Genomic DNA, 14,587 nt, shown 5'->3' with positions numbered 1-14,587 from the left:
ATTTTTTATTTCAATCTGTACATTAATGAGTACAGACAACATAAGCCATGGATTTCTTACAAAACTATTTAAAATAAGTAAATTAAAAGTTAAATCTGCGGAGGCGGGTGCTGTGGGTTGAACTCAGGAAGAAAACATAGGAGGGGGGAGGGGCCTCGTCTTCAAGGCAGAGCCTCGTTCCCTCGAGCATTTCAGCAGAAAAATGGGTTCTAGCAAATTTAATTACTCAAAAATACGTGAATCAATCTGAGCAACAGTGGACGTATGTTTTTCAGGAGAGAATGAGACACTAACATGATATAAAGCTTGAAAAAGTGATTTTAACATGATTACCGCCTTTAAACATTAAACTGAAATATTGGAAACAGAGTCAAACAATGGGTGAGATTTATTTAGAGCTGTGAGTGTGAAACAATCCTGCCATTGTAATGTAACACACACACACACACACACACACACACACACTCACACACAGACACTATAACAATGAGGAGGAAACTGGTGTCAGTGACAGCTCACAGGAAAGATCTGTGGTTTCTATGGCAGATCCTCCCTCCACTGTGTGTGTGTGTGTGTGTGTGTGTGTGTGTGTGTGTGTGTGTGTGTGTGTGTGTGTGTGTGTGTGTGTGTGTGTGTGTGTGTGTGTGTGTGGCAGATGGAGGAGGAACATAAACAGTGAGTGAGAGCAGGAAAAGAGCAGAGATGTGAGAAAAGAGGAGGAGGAGGAGCATCAGCACTGGAGAGGACCAAGTTTGAGCTCTGAGCCTCACACACACACACACACACACACACATTTATAGTCACACACGCAAACACACACACTTGCTCAGAGAGGACACACACCTGCAGACAGGTGAGACATCTCTGCTTCATTTTCTGCTGCTGTTTTTTACATTTATTCATCTCACAGAAAGATGAGTGTGTGTTTGTGTCTGATTGTGTGTCATGGTGTCTGTGAACATCCTGCAGCCGAGTCGTGCATTATTTACCTGCAGTGATCTCTAAAAACAGAGATACCTCAGAGAGAGAGAGTGTGTGTGTGTGTGTGTGTGTGTGTGTGTGTGTGTGTGTGTGTGTGTGTGTGTGTGTGTGTGTGTGTGTGTGAGATGCAGTCGATCTCTGATGTTGGTAGCTGTAGCGGTGGTTGAGGAGCGTGCATGTGCAGCTGATGCTTTGTTTATTTGAGCCTCGTGCACTATCCTCGTGCACTGCTCTATCTGCAGTATGCTAACTCAGAGTGAGCATGTGATGGAACGTGCTTGTGTTATTAACTGCAGCCTCGTGTGTTTGAGCACCTGCAAACTTAGACACTGAACATTATGGGATGACTCCACCCACAGGCTCAGATTACCATCATAAGCACACAACCATGGATAGATGTTGGATGGATGGATGGATGGTTGGATGAATGATCACTGAGAATACCAGCAGCAGTATTAATAATAATGATAGTGTAATGACAGTGTAAACAAACATTAACTAGACGAGTGTTGAACCATAGAAACAAACAGGAGGCTCTACTAGGGCGGCCATCTTACCACAGGCTAACTCTGCACGCAGCAGCTAATGATCAGGACAAGTATCACTTTTATCACTTTCATGAACCATTTTATGATGTTCTGTGGTGGTCCGTGATGGTCTGTGAGGTTCTACAGGGCCAACAGTGACAATTAATGACACGAGATGGTCACAATGATCCGTTTCAGCCAATAGAAATATTCTATTGTAATATCAGCATTCAACCCTGAGGACAGTGACTTTGAACTAAATACACTAAATTAAAATACTTTTACTAAAATGTTAAGAATTGGACTAGGATCAATTAACAGCACTGCTTAACTCATTCACTGCCAGCCATTTTAGAACATTTTTACTGATTTTTAAAGACGCAGAATATTTTGAACTATGACAATCTAAACTCTGAAACCAGATTCTAAAAGATCAGACTCTATTTAAGGTTAGGATTAACCCTAACCCTCATTAAAAATGTTTTTTTTGTTTCTAGCTTGTTTCGTTCTTCCGTAATCAGCAGTTGAATAGAGGTAGTTTCACACAAAACGCCAGTTTCTGAAGAAAAAGCTGAGAAAAAAGACATTTTCTGAAAAAACCTGTCAGTGACTTTGAAATTTTTTTTTTTTTGCTTTACGACACCTCAACATTAGTTTCCTTCAATAAAAGAAAAACAACACTGAGATCAGGCTTTTGATGGCAACATTATTATTTGACTGTCTAGGTCAGAGTTTTGTGGTTTCCTTACGGTGTTTTGGCCTTCCTCCAAGTCACCCCCCCACCCCCCCACCCCCTCACTCTCCACACATGCAACTTCCTCCTATTCCCGACATGCCGAGTCAAAGCTTTTGGCCCAGGTTGTCGATCGTCTTCTCTCACGATCGCAACACTCTCAATAGTCCACTTAGGTCCACACATGGACTGCTCATCAGTTCTCGTAGCGCCATTTTCTGCCTCTTCCCTGGTTTTTCCCTCCTCGCTGATGGCGCACATCACGGCTAATCTCTCATCCAAAGGTGCACTGCTGCCACCTACATGGCACCAGATGGTCACTACATCATAGTACAAGCCTGACATTCATGGGAAAGCTTTGTCACACCGTCTCCTAGCAACACCGTTGAAAAACACAATTGACCTATATATATTTACATCAATGGCATTGAGCGAGTTAATGCTCAAATACATATGTATTCAGCAGAAAAGAGTGGGTTTGGGGTTTAGTTACTCTTTAGGTGAAAATGTAAAATGTATTTAGTAATAATTTGTAAGTCTATGTTTACAGTCAAACATTGATCCATCCGATCGATCGGCCACTGATCCTTATCGGCCGATCTCCGTGGAAAACTATGTGATCGGCGTTCGCTGATCAATGCCTTTTATTACAGATCACAAAAAACGATCACCTGTAGCTCATACTTCGCAGCCAGCAGAGGCTCGGTGTGCAGAGTAGTGTTCCCCTCCCCCTTTACTTCACATTGCACAGGCAAACCACAGCTGAACATCTGTCCTGGTATCATAGTCCATCAGTTCTGGTCCCTCCATGATGGTTCTGATGAGTGTGTACGATCTATCGCTGAGCTCAGTACGTTCTACATTTTTACTGCTGCTCTCAATGTGAGCGTGAACTCAGTGATCGACTCGTTATGTCTGACTCTGTTCACGGACTGCATGCACTCCAAAGGAGCACATTGGTATTTATATTCTGCTCATTCACCGTTACATTACCCGTCTCTTCACCAGCAGCACTGATGTCAAACCAGCCTCCACTTTGAAATCCTCTGTCAACCTATTTACAGTGTTTGTTTATAGACGCTTTTACAGTAGAGAGAGAGAGAGAGAGAGGTGCACTCTGTGGGACGTGATGAAGGGTTCAGCCGCTCCGTATAAAATAACGTCACTCTATACGTACTCGCATGGGTGCGACCAGTTAAGATTTTCACTCGCACACACTAGAAAAAATAGTTGTATATGTGACTAATTTAGACACAGTGTTGAGCATTGGGTTTGGGTATGTATACTGACTAGGAAGGTCCCATCAGGGTTTTTTGGCCCCGAGTCCGAGTCCTTTGATTTTGAGAATTGGCCGATACTGAGTCCTCATCTGATAATTCTATAATACATTAAAAATATAAATAAGAGCAAAAAAACAGATCCAGGATGTTCCTTATTTATTTTATTCACCTTATTTTAATATTCAACCCTAAACAGAACACTAGTTTGATCAATCAAGCAATAAACTAAAAGAAAATTAACTTTAGACTTTAGTACAAGATTAAATAATATTAAATAAAATGTCTAATATAAAAATAAATAGTGCCTCATCTTAAAATACCAACAGGCATGTTAACAAATAAGAACATAAGTGTTACAGTGCTGTAAAATAAGGCCAGTAATGAGCTTTTAGGAACTCTTAAAGTTTAATCTCCTGATTTAGTTTCACAGATTAAAAATGAAAAGTATGACAACTAATTTTGATGGCATTGCAGGTTTAGAGCATGTAAAGTATGAGCTGTTTATTAAATAAAGTGTGTGAGGTCTGTAGACAGAGGTTGATTTAGAACATCTGGTCATTTTTCCATGGTCAATAAATCACAACCATTTATTTATTTATCTATTTTAGAATTCAACCAATTCAATTTAGTTTTTCTAAAATAGCTGTTGAAAACATACACATATTTATGTTTTTTAAAACATAAATCCATATATTTTTCCATGCATTTTACAGCATGCTTATCAAAATAAAAGGTTATTTTAAAATAAAAGACAAGTCCAACATGAGAGACATTAAGGATTTGTTAACTTTTGACCAGCTGTTCACGACCCACTTTTCGGTCCCGACCCACCAGTTGAGAATCACTGATTTAGAACACACCTGCACGTGCTGCTGTAGGTGTTTGATATAGACATACTGCAGTAGATTGACTTAGGATGGTCTATTCACTCACACACGCTCGCGCACACAATCACGCATGCACGCGCAAACGAACACTTGTGCAGAGCAGACAAACAGTGCACACACACACACACACACACACACACACACACACGAGCATCAGGCTAGTTAGCAGATAGGCTAACAATACTTTGGTCTCTTCCAAACAGAACAAATGTTGTAGAGATTTATGTTCCATTCCCGCCACCAGCTCAGTGGGGGGGGAGGGGGGGGGTTGATGACGTATATGCATAGTATGATAAAACTTATGCAGACCAAATGTTTTATATAAGCCACATATAAACATGATAATAAGTTATAATAACACACTGCCACAAGTAAATATAACGTCCATTCAAACCCGAACATTAAGAAACAAACACTTGATTAACCGCCAACAGCCAATCAGAAGCAAGAACCAAGTCCGGTAACCACATAAAAACAGATCAATCTAACACGTGATGTGTAACAGTGTTTGATCAATAACCACATTAATAACAAACAGTAGCATCGTCAACATTACAGATGAGAAAATAAGCAGCTCTTACCTTCAGCAGAGTTTATATGTAACATGTTGCGATGTTTTCAGTAAATACGTTCTTCAACGTGGAGAATTCATAACAGTGATGTTCTGAAAATCACAGTTCATGTTTGAACGTCATTAAGTTCTGGATTTCCTTTGTAACACAATGACTCAGTCATTTTCTCCTCGTTCTGGTCCGTTTAACCGATCCTCAACTATGTCTATGTTTGTTAAATCCAGTAGTAGTTTCTCACAAAGTTGTGATGTATTTCATATTACGTTCACTGCAGCCATTCCACACAGAATAGACACAAAGATAGCTGCTAGCTGCTAGCTGCTAGCTACATGCTAACGCTTTCTACGGGATGATGCGCTGACGACATAACGTAGCAGGTGCGTGATGGCTTCAAAGACCACTGGAAACTCGGAATTTTTAATTCCATAATTGTTCATTAGAGTCAGTGGCGTTTATTTTTGGCTTGTTTTGACACATCATAGACTGAAAACAATATATAAAAAATTAAAACACGACATTTTGACTGAGGGGGCGGGACTTTCCGCGTGACTGTGTTGAACTCTTTTATTCACAAACGTGTGAGAACTTGTGTCGAACTCTGCATCCAAACAACAGACAGGCTCCTCCTCTTTTTGAAACAACTTCTGCTGTGTCATCATGTTCTACTAGTTCTGCAGCGTCAGAGCTTTCTGATCCATTTACACCGTAACCATGGTAACCACAGCGCTACTGTTTACCTTCACAGGCTCTGGTCTGACGCGGTGCAGCGTAGCGTTCTGAACGTTGTGTAATCAATATACCGGTACAGTGGTTTATTAAACATGTATATCATAAAGAAAATATATATGAACCGGTAAACCGCCCAGCCCTATAATGATAATAAATATACGTATATATCAGAGTCCTGATTTGGATATAACGTCAGATTCTTATCGAGTCCGAAACCACATGATTGAGCCCGATTTCCGATCACGTGATCGGGACATCCTTAATCTTGCCTTTTATCTATTTGATTTCCTGCACTATTTAACCTGTTGACAGCCTTAATGTTTACAATCTGTTAAACATTGTGTTACTGATAGCAGGTCATTTTAAGTATTTGCTGCATTGTTTTTGTATTTTTTATCTTGGAAAAAGTAAAAACATGCTTTTGTCTAAATTAGGTGATGTTTAGGGTTCATTTTTTCCCACACCATCTAGCTGGTAGCACTCATAACTACATTGAAACATTTACAGCCAATCCATGTGACCAACAGGGCCAGAGTGAGACTTTAGTGTCCTTTTTTAACATGACTTTGTCCTGTTTTAACGTTGATTTCTACCTAAAGAATGATGTCATCACCTCCATGCCAGCAGCTCTCCCTGCACTGTGGCCTCCTAATGCTAGTTTTAATCACAGACATGCAAACACCGACATGAAAAATGTGACAAGAAAAGCCACTGTAGGGGGGTCTGGGGGGACCCTATCCCAGAGAATGTTTTTGATTTTAATGTCAATGTCAGGTTTATTTATATAACACATTTCAAAACAGCTACAACTGCCCAAAGTGCTGTACAGCAAACATTATAAAATACAATGTAAAAACAGTCACAAAATATACAACATAAAACAATAATAATAAAATACATAAGATCTGCTCAACTTGTGTTGAAAGCCAAGGCAAAAAGATGGGTTTTCAACAATGACTTAAAAACATGAACGGACTGGACCATTATGACGTTCAGCTGAAGGCTGTTCCAGAGACTCGGTCTCCTCTGGTTTTACACTTAGCTATTGGCACCACCAGAGTCATTTTATTGGAGGATCTCAGTGTTCGACCTGGATCATTTTAACACAAATTAAGTAATCTGGAACACTCTAAAAAGTACAATAAGACAAAATACACTATTTTCTTCAAGCCTAAAAACATTTATTTACACCACTTAAGTTGTGGTTTGTGAAAAATTACTATATATATATAAAAGTACCTAAAATTTGCAATATATTAAGTACAATATTAAAAAAACTATTTAATTGCCATTTTCTGAATTTAACGTTAGTTAATTCTGTTGTGACATATTCCACAACTACACTCCATTGCTTAATACATTTGACATTAACATTAATAAACGGTTTAAACCCATTAGATAATTATTGGTGTGTTTCATAATTAATACAACATGTACTAGTGCAGTAATAAGCAACTGGTGGCTCAGGGGCCAAATGCGGCCCTTGGTCTAATGTCATGCAGCGCCCAAAGTAAATGTACAAAATGACAAAAAAATACACAAAACAAGAGCAAGATAACATAAAAAATTACAAAGAATTACAACATTGCAGGAAAATACAGTAAAAGACAAGAGAAAAAAAACAGAAAATACTCCAAAAACACTCAAAACTACAACAAAAATGAGCAAAAAATAACAGTAATAAACAAAATTACTCAGAAAAATATACAACATTACAAAAAATGACAACTAAAGTAAACAAAAGGATAGAAATACACAAAAATGACTCCGAAAGTGCAAAATGGCAGCACAAATACACAACATGACTGCAAATAAACATATTTTACAGGAAAAATACACAAAAAGACTACAGCAATAAACAAAATGTCTGACAATGAGTAAGACAACAACAAACGTACACAGAATGACAGAAAGACATAAAATTACTATAAAAACTCTTTGTTCTTTCCTGTATTAATGCTCAGATCACTCATTGTTCTAATGCTGACATGAATGTTGATCATGTGACCCTCTGATCAAACAAATCCATTATTGTGGCCCCACTATGATAGAAGTTATAAATACTTATTCATTACTTATAGTGTTGTTTGGTGCATGATAACAGTACATGTACAAAAACATATAAACAATAAACAACTAATAAAAGTTAGAATTTATATGGTTGAAATTAAATAATCATTCAGTTTCCTTTGTACATTTAATTATATAAATAATCAACTTATGATAATAAATCCACTGTCTTTTTAAAAAATCTAATTGATAATAATGTTTCTTCTCCAACATAATAAACCATAGAGGATAAAATACAATAAACAGGAAGTGATTCCCTGTGAAAACTATATTTTAATGTATTTTGTAGGTGTTTTATACTGAAACATCCTTTAACTAATATTATCCAATGAAAACATAAACAGGGCGTATTAATCTGGTATTAGATATACATAAATGTGTTTTATGAGGTTAGATGTGTTCCTCCTTTGGCTCCTAGAGCTTGATGAAAGCTCCTCTTTACCGTCTCTACCTTTTTTAAAGACAAAATAGGTCTAAATGTGACTTTTGGAGTTTGTTTTTTTGAGCTAAATTAGTGATGTCACTGATGATCCACGCTGAGGTAAACTCTCCGCTCTGGTCTGGTGCTTCAGCCATGGTGTGTGTGTTGTCTAGTGTTTGTGACGATGTGTGTGTCTGTGTGAGACAACTTTAGCTTGTTTGTTTGTTTGGAACCATAATTCTATAGAATTGTAGCTGTCTTCATTCAGCATGTATTCATGTCTGTGCTTCAGCCACAGAAACACACCAACAGCCAATCAGCAAACAGATGGGTGTAGCCAGCGTGTGGAAACAGCCTATCATATCCCCGTACGTCACCAGTGACAGACAAACACTCATCATTCAGCAGCTGTGGAGTTTGGTTGCCAGGTTGGTTTGTTTTCAAGTAAGTATCATGCAGTGAGTGCAGACTGTGCAGTAAGAAGCCAGGAGGACAGTAGAGGCAGCGCTCTGACAATCTGAAAATAGACTATTGAATGGGGAAATATAAGCATGAGAAATGTCAAGTGTGGCATGTGGTGTGCGAATACGTCAAATTGCGTGACTGTCACAGTCAAAGGGTGGGGCTTGGCAGCTCTGTGATCGGTATCGGTGATCGGCAGCATAAAACCTGATCAAAACATCCCTAGTTTAAATGTTTCTTCAGTGTTGGTGATAGTTACAGGTCTGTGAAGGTTGGGGTTAGTCGCACTGCTATCATGCTAGTTAGCTGCTATCATGCTAGTTTACTGCTATCATGCTAGTTAGCTGCTATCATGCTTGTCAACTGTTATCATGCCAGTTAGCTGCTATCACGCTAGTTTACTGCTATCATGCTAGTTAGCTGCTATCATGCTTGTCAACTGTTATCATGCCAGTTAGCTGCTATCACGCTAGTTTAGTGCTATCATGCTAGTTTGCTGCTATCATGCTTGTCAACTGCTATCATGCTGGTTAGCTGCTATCATGCTAGTCAACTGTTGACTGTTGATTTCCTGTGACGTTCTGTGGAGCACCGTGGTTGGATCAGCCTGGTGCTGAAGGTTCTAAAGGTGCTGAAGGTTCTAAAGGTGCTGAAGGTGCTTCTGTGACTGACCAGCACATAATGGAGTGGGTGGGACTCATTGTCCAAGATGACCTTCATCTTGGACAGGCTCCTCCTCTCTGTCACCACTGTCAGAGAGTCCAGTTTAATCCCCACACTTTGTCAGACACACAGTGTCTCAGACGTACATACTGTGGTCTGCCAGTTAAGTAGTCCACAATCCAGGACACAATGGAGGAGTCCATCTGCATCTCTGTCAGCTTCTCACTCAGTAGAACCAGACGGATGGTGTTAAAACACTGGAAAAGTCAAAGAACATGACTCTCGCAGTGCTCACCATCACATCCAGGTGAAAGAAGACACGGTTGAACATGAAGGTGATGGCATCCTCATCTCCAACCTTGGGCTGGTAGGCAAACTGTAGTGGGTCCAGGTGTGGTCTGATAGATGGTCAGAGCTGCACCAGGATAAGTCTCTCCAGGGTCTTCATGATGTGGGAGGTCAACGTAACCGGTCTGTAATCCTTGGAGCTGCTGGGACGTGATGTCTTTGGAACAGGAACCAGGCAGGAGGTCTTCCACAGCACATGGACCCTCTGCAGACTCAGGCTCATGGTGAAGATGTGCTAGAATATTCCACAGAGCTGGGAGGCACAAGCCTTCAGTACTCTGGGGATGACGCCATCAGGTTCTGCAGCTCTGCCCGCGTGGAGTTTCACCAGCCTTTTCACCTGGTCAGCGTAATCGTGGTGGGAGCAGACAGTGTGGGGGAGGGGTGTCGCTACTGTTCAAAGAAGTGTTAGCTAGTTAGCTGTTATCAAGCTAGTTAACCGCTATCATGCTAGTTAGCTGCTCAGGTGGTAGAAGGGTCGTCTTCTGATCGTGAGGTTGTGGGTTTGATCCCAGTACTAGACTGGTCTATGTGTAGAAGTGTCCTTGTATAGACACTGAACCTTAAGTTGCCTCAATAGCTGATTAGTGCCAAGCATGTGAATGGGTGAATGAGCTGATATTGTGAAGCGTTTTGGGACCTTGGTGGTTATAATGTGCTTGGCACGGAGAGGACGCTGGCGTTGATTATTCGCCACTTCTCCGCTCCTGCCCTTGCATTTCTGAAGGATTTTAATGCTTACATTACTCTTTACTTCAAGAATAGAGCTATTTTTAATCTTGTAAAATCGAAGCCTTGTGTTTTTGGAACTTTTTGTTACTGGACGTCTGACGGACTGTGAAACTTACCTGCTACCTGAAGTCTGAAGCGTTGGACTACTCTCACGGTGAACAGACAAAATGCTGAAATCTCCCAACTGCTCAGAAAAAAAATCAGGCTTATCCTCCAACTTGTATCCCAGCCATAAAGCAGCTTGGGCTTGAACGCCGGCCACAGTACATCCAACGAAGTGCCTGCAAAACGCTGAATGTCTCTCTCCTGCCCCTGCCAAATCTTTCATCCATGGAATGATGAGATGATGATGCAAGCCTCCATATTCCATGACGGTGTTTCTGATATACCACCTTCCCAAACCTCATACTTATTTTTTTCCAAAAATACAGGACTTACTTCCAACACTATGTTCCATGTCAACCAATATCATTATTTTTGGTAATGAAAACATACATGTTGATAACCCCTCCTGTCATACTGCTGCAGAGTTTCTGAGCCTGCTTGACTGTCTTTGCCTCCAGCAGCATGTGAAGACCCCCACACACTTCAGAGGCCACACATTAGACCTGGTTATTACTCCATTGGCAGTGTTCGGAGGAGCGATGTGATCTCTTTATTGACCTTTTTAGATCTAAAATCAACAGCATCTGCTCTTCCCTGGCTGGTTCAAGCGCTACATTTCCTATTGTGTCCGCTGCCTTGGTCAGCACTGCGCCTGCCCTCCACTGCTTTACAGAGGTTCAGCAAGCGTATGTTGAACAAATCATTGCAGGAATAAAATCATCCAACTGCACAATGGACCGTATCCCAACTGCGCTGATCAAGCCAACTGTACCTCCAGTCAATCCAGTTATTACCCAGAGTGTAAACATATCAATCTTCCATGGCCATGTTCCATCTTCTCTCAAGGCTGCTGTCATACAACCCAGTCTCCAGAAGCCCACACTTGACCCGAATGTGCTTGCTAATTACAGGCCAATCTCCAACCTCACCTAAGGTCTTGGAGAAGGTAGTTTCCAGCCAGCTCTAGAACCACCTCAAGAACAACAACTTGTTTGAGAAGTTACAGTCAGGCTTTTGCTCTGCCCACACACAGAGTCAGCATTGCTCAGGGTGACAAATTACTTGCTAATGGAAGCTGATGCGGGATCACCATCTTTGCTCCTCTTCCTCGACCTGACAGCGGCTTTTGATACAGTGGACCAAACCATCCTCCTGGATCATCTCCACACCACCACTGGACTGTCAGGTATGGCTTTACAGTGGTTCTAGTCCTACCTATCTGACAGAACCGAGTCTGTCCAAATGGGAACAAGTAAATCCAAGCAACAATCAGCGGGCTTGTAATTGGAGGGTTGCAGGTTCGAGTCTCACCTGGGCCAACACTGTGAGATGTTGAGCAAGTTCCTTAACCCCCAACTGCTCCCCGGGTGCCACACCATAGACGCCCACTGCTCCTTAGGGATGGGTGAAATGCAGAGAACAAATTTCATGTACATATGTACCTGTATGTATATGACAATAAAGGCTAATTATTATTATAAATATAAGGCGGCGGGGGACATTGAGTCCGAGTGGGCCATGTTCCGTGCCTCTGTTGCTGAGGCAGCTGATCGGTGCTGTGGCCGCAAGGTAGTCAGTGCCTGTCGTGGCGGCAATACCCGAACCCGTTGGTGGACACCGGGGGTGAGGGATGCCGTCAAGCTGAAGAAGGAGTCCTACCGGGCCTTTTTGGCCTGTGGGACTACAGAGGCAGCAGACAGGTGCCAACGGGCCAAGCGGAGTGCAGCCACGGCGGTCGCCAAGGCAAAAGCCCGGACATGGGAGGAGTTTGGTGAGGCCATGGAGAACGACTTCCGGACGGCTTCGAAGAGATTCTGGATCACCATCCGGCGTCTCAGGAGGGGGAAGCAGTGCACCGTCAACACTATGTATGGTGCGGATGGTGCGCTGCTGACCTCGACTCGAGACGTTGTGGATCGGTGGGGGGAATACTTCGAAGACCTCCTTAATCCCACCGACACGCCTTCCAATCAGGAAGCAGGGCCCGGGGACCCGAGAGTGGGCTCTCCTATCTCTGGGGCTGAGGTTGCTGAGGTGGTTAAAAAGCTCCTCGGTGGCAGGGCCCCGGGGGTGGATGAGATCCGCCCGGAGTTCCTCAAGGCCCTGGATGTTGTGGGGCTGTCATGGCTGACACGACTCTGCAACATCGCGTGGACATCGGGGGCAGTGCCTCTGGATTGGCAGACCGGGGTAGTGGTCCCCCTTTTTAAGAAGGGGGACCGGAGGGTGTGTTCCAATTATAGAGGGATCACAATCCTCAGCCTCCCCGGTAAGGTCTATTCAGGGGTACTGGAGAGGAGGGTCCGCCGGATAGTTGAACCTCGGATTCAGGAGGAGCAATGTGGTTTTCATCCTGACCGTGGAACTGGAACTGTGGACCAGCTCTACACACTCAGCAGGGTCCTTGAGGGGTCATGGGAATTTGCCCAACCAGTCCACATGTGTTTTGTGGACCTGGAAGAGGCATTTGGCCGTGTCCCTAGGGGATTCCTGTGGGGGGTCCTCCGGGAGTATGGGGTATTGAACCTCCTGATAGGAGCTGTTCGTTCCCTGTATGACCGGAGTCAGAGTCTGGTCCGCATTGCCGGCAGTAAGTCAAAATTATTTCCGGTGAGGGTTGGACTCCGCCAGGGCTGCCCTTTGTCACCGATTCTGTTCATAACTTTTATGGACAGAATTTCTAGGCGCAGTCAGGGCGTTGAGGGGTCCGGTTCGGGGGCCTCAGTTTTGCATCACTGCTTTTTGCAGATGATGTGGTCCTGTTGGCTCCAACATACCGTGACCTTCAACTCTCACTGGATCGGTTCGCAGCCGAGTGTGAAGCGGCTGGAATGAGAATCAGCACCTCCAAATCCGAGTCCATGGTTCTCGACCGGAAAAAGGTGGAGTGCCTTCTCCGGGTTGGAGATGAGGTTCTGCCCCAGATGGAGGAGTTCAAGTACCTCGGGGTCTTGTTCACGAGTGAGGGAAGGATGGAGCGAGAGATCGACAGGCGGATTGGTGCGGCGTCTGCAGTGATGCGGAGTCTGCACCGGTCCGTCATTGTGAAAAGGGACCTGAGCCAAAAAGCAAAGCTCTCCATTTACAGGTCGGTCTACGTTCCAACCCTCACCTATGGTCATGAACTTTGGGTCATGACCGAAAGAACAAGATCACGGGTACAAGCGGCCGAAATGAGTTTCCTCCGTAGGGTGGCTGGGCTCTCCCTTAGAGATAGGATGAGAAGCTCAGTCATTCGGGAGGGGCTCAAAGTAGAGTCGCTGCTCCTCCGCATCGAGAAGAGCCAGATGAGGTGGCTCGGGCACCTAATTAGGATGCCCCCTGGACGCCTCCCTAGTGAGGCGTTCAGGGCACGTCCCTCCGGAAGGAGGCCCCGGGAAAGACCCAGGACATGCTGGAGAGACTATGTCTCTCGGCTGGCCTGGGAACGTCTCGGGGTCCCCCCGGAAGAGCTGGAGGAAGTGGCCGGGGAGAGGGAAGTCTGGGCCTCCCTACTGAGGATGCTGCCCCCGCGACCCGGAAACGGCTAAGCGGGAGAAGATGGATGGATGGATGTAAAAATATACCTAGATAATATAAATAAAGTCCATTTACATTTACAAACCTCGGTTCATGTTGAACTACTCTCTAATCTGGAGGGCTCTGTGAAAACTCACATTGTCCCAAACAACAACATAGATGGGATGGTCATCCTGCTGCCCTAACATAGCATCTCGTGTGTGATTGAGGAAAATGAGGAGCTAGTGAGTGTTGTTGGGCCCCAGGTTGGCATGATGGTGGACTACTCCATGACTGCTGATGGCAGCACACAATGCGACATTGCCGCCACGCTGCCCAGGGACACCAACAATGGCCCGTCTGCCAATCAAGTCACGGCCTGCCCATTTTTTTTGGGTAAGATTAATCCCAGCTTCATTCATGGGGTCTTTTCATGGCATTCAGTAGAAAAACTCTGTAGAAATAGACATAGTTTTTTGTGTAAGTGATACAGAAAAAGTGATTTAGACCACTACAGTAAATCACTACTTACAGTAATCAACATTGAATATGTATGTATATACAATATACCAATCTGTA

At 43.3% G+C, this 14,587-nt stretch overlaps 1 protein-coding gene across 2 annotated transcripts in view; it reads left to right on the top strand.

Annotated features, from left to right (window-relative positions):
- The first annotated feature begins 641 nt into the window (after positions 1-641).
- c1qtnf4 (C1q and TNF related 4) overlaps positions 642-14,587 on the top strand; it is a 29,113-nt gene continuing 15,167 nt past the window's right edge. The window contains exons 1-2 of one of the 2 annotated variants that reach the window (XM_028442266.1): positions 4,382-4,387; positions 12,207-12,210. The gene's annotated coding sequence lies outside the window, so the exon portion shown is untranslated. Of the gene's footprint in view, positions 854-4,381; positions 4,388-12,206; positions 12,211-14,587 lie in introns of those variants that run through there. The other variant, XM_028442259.1, reaches the window with a different exon arrangement.

Source organism: Gouania willdenowi, chromosome 3, assembly GCF_900634775.1.
Source record: "Gouania willdenowi chromosome 3, fGouWil2.1, whole genome shotgun sequence".
NCBI lineage: Eukaryota > Metazoa > Chordata > Actinopteri > Blenniiformes > Gobiesocidae > Gouania > Gouania willdenowi.
This window is presented reverse-complemented; position numbering and strand designations above follow the sequence as displayed.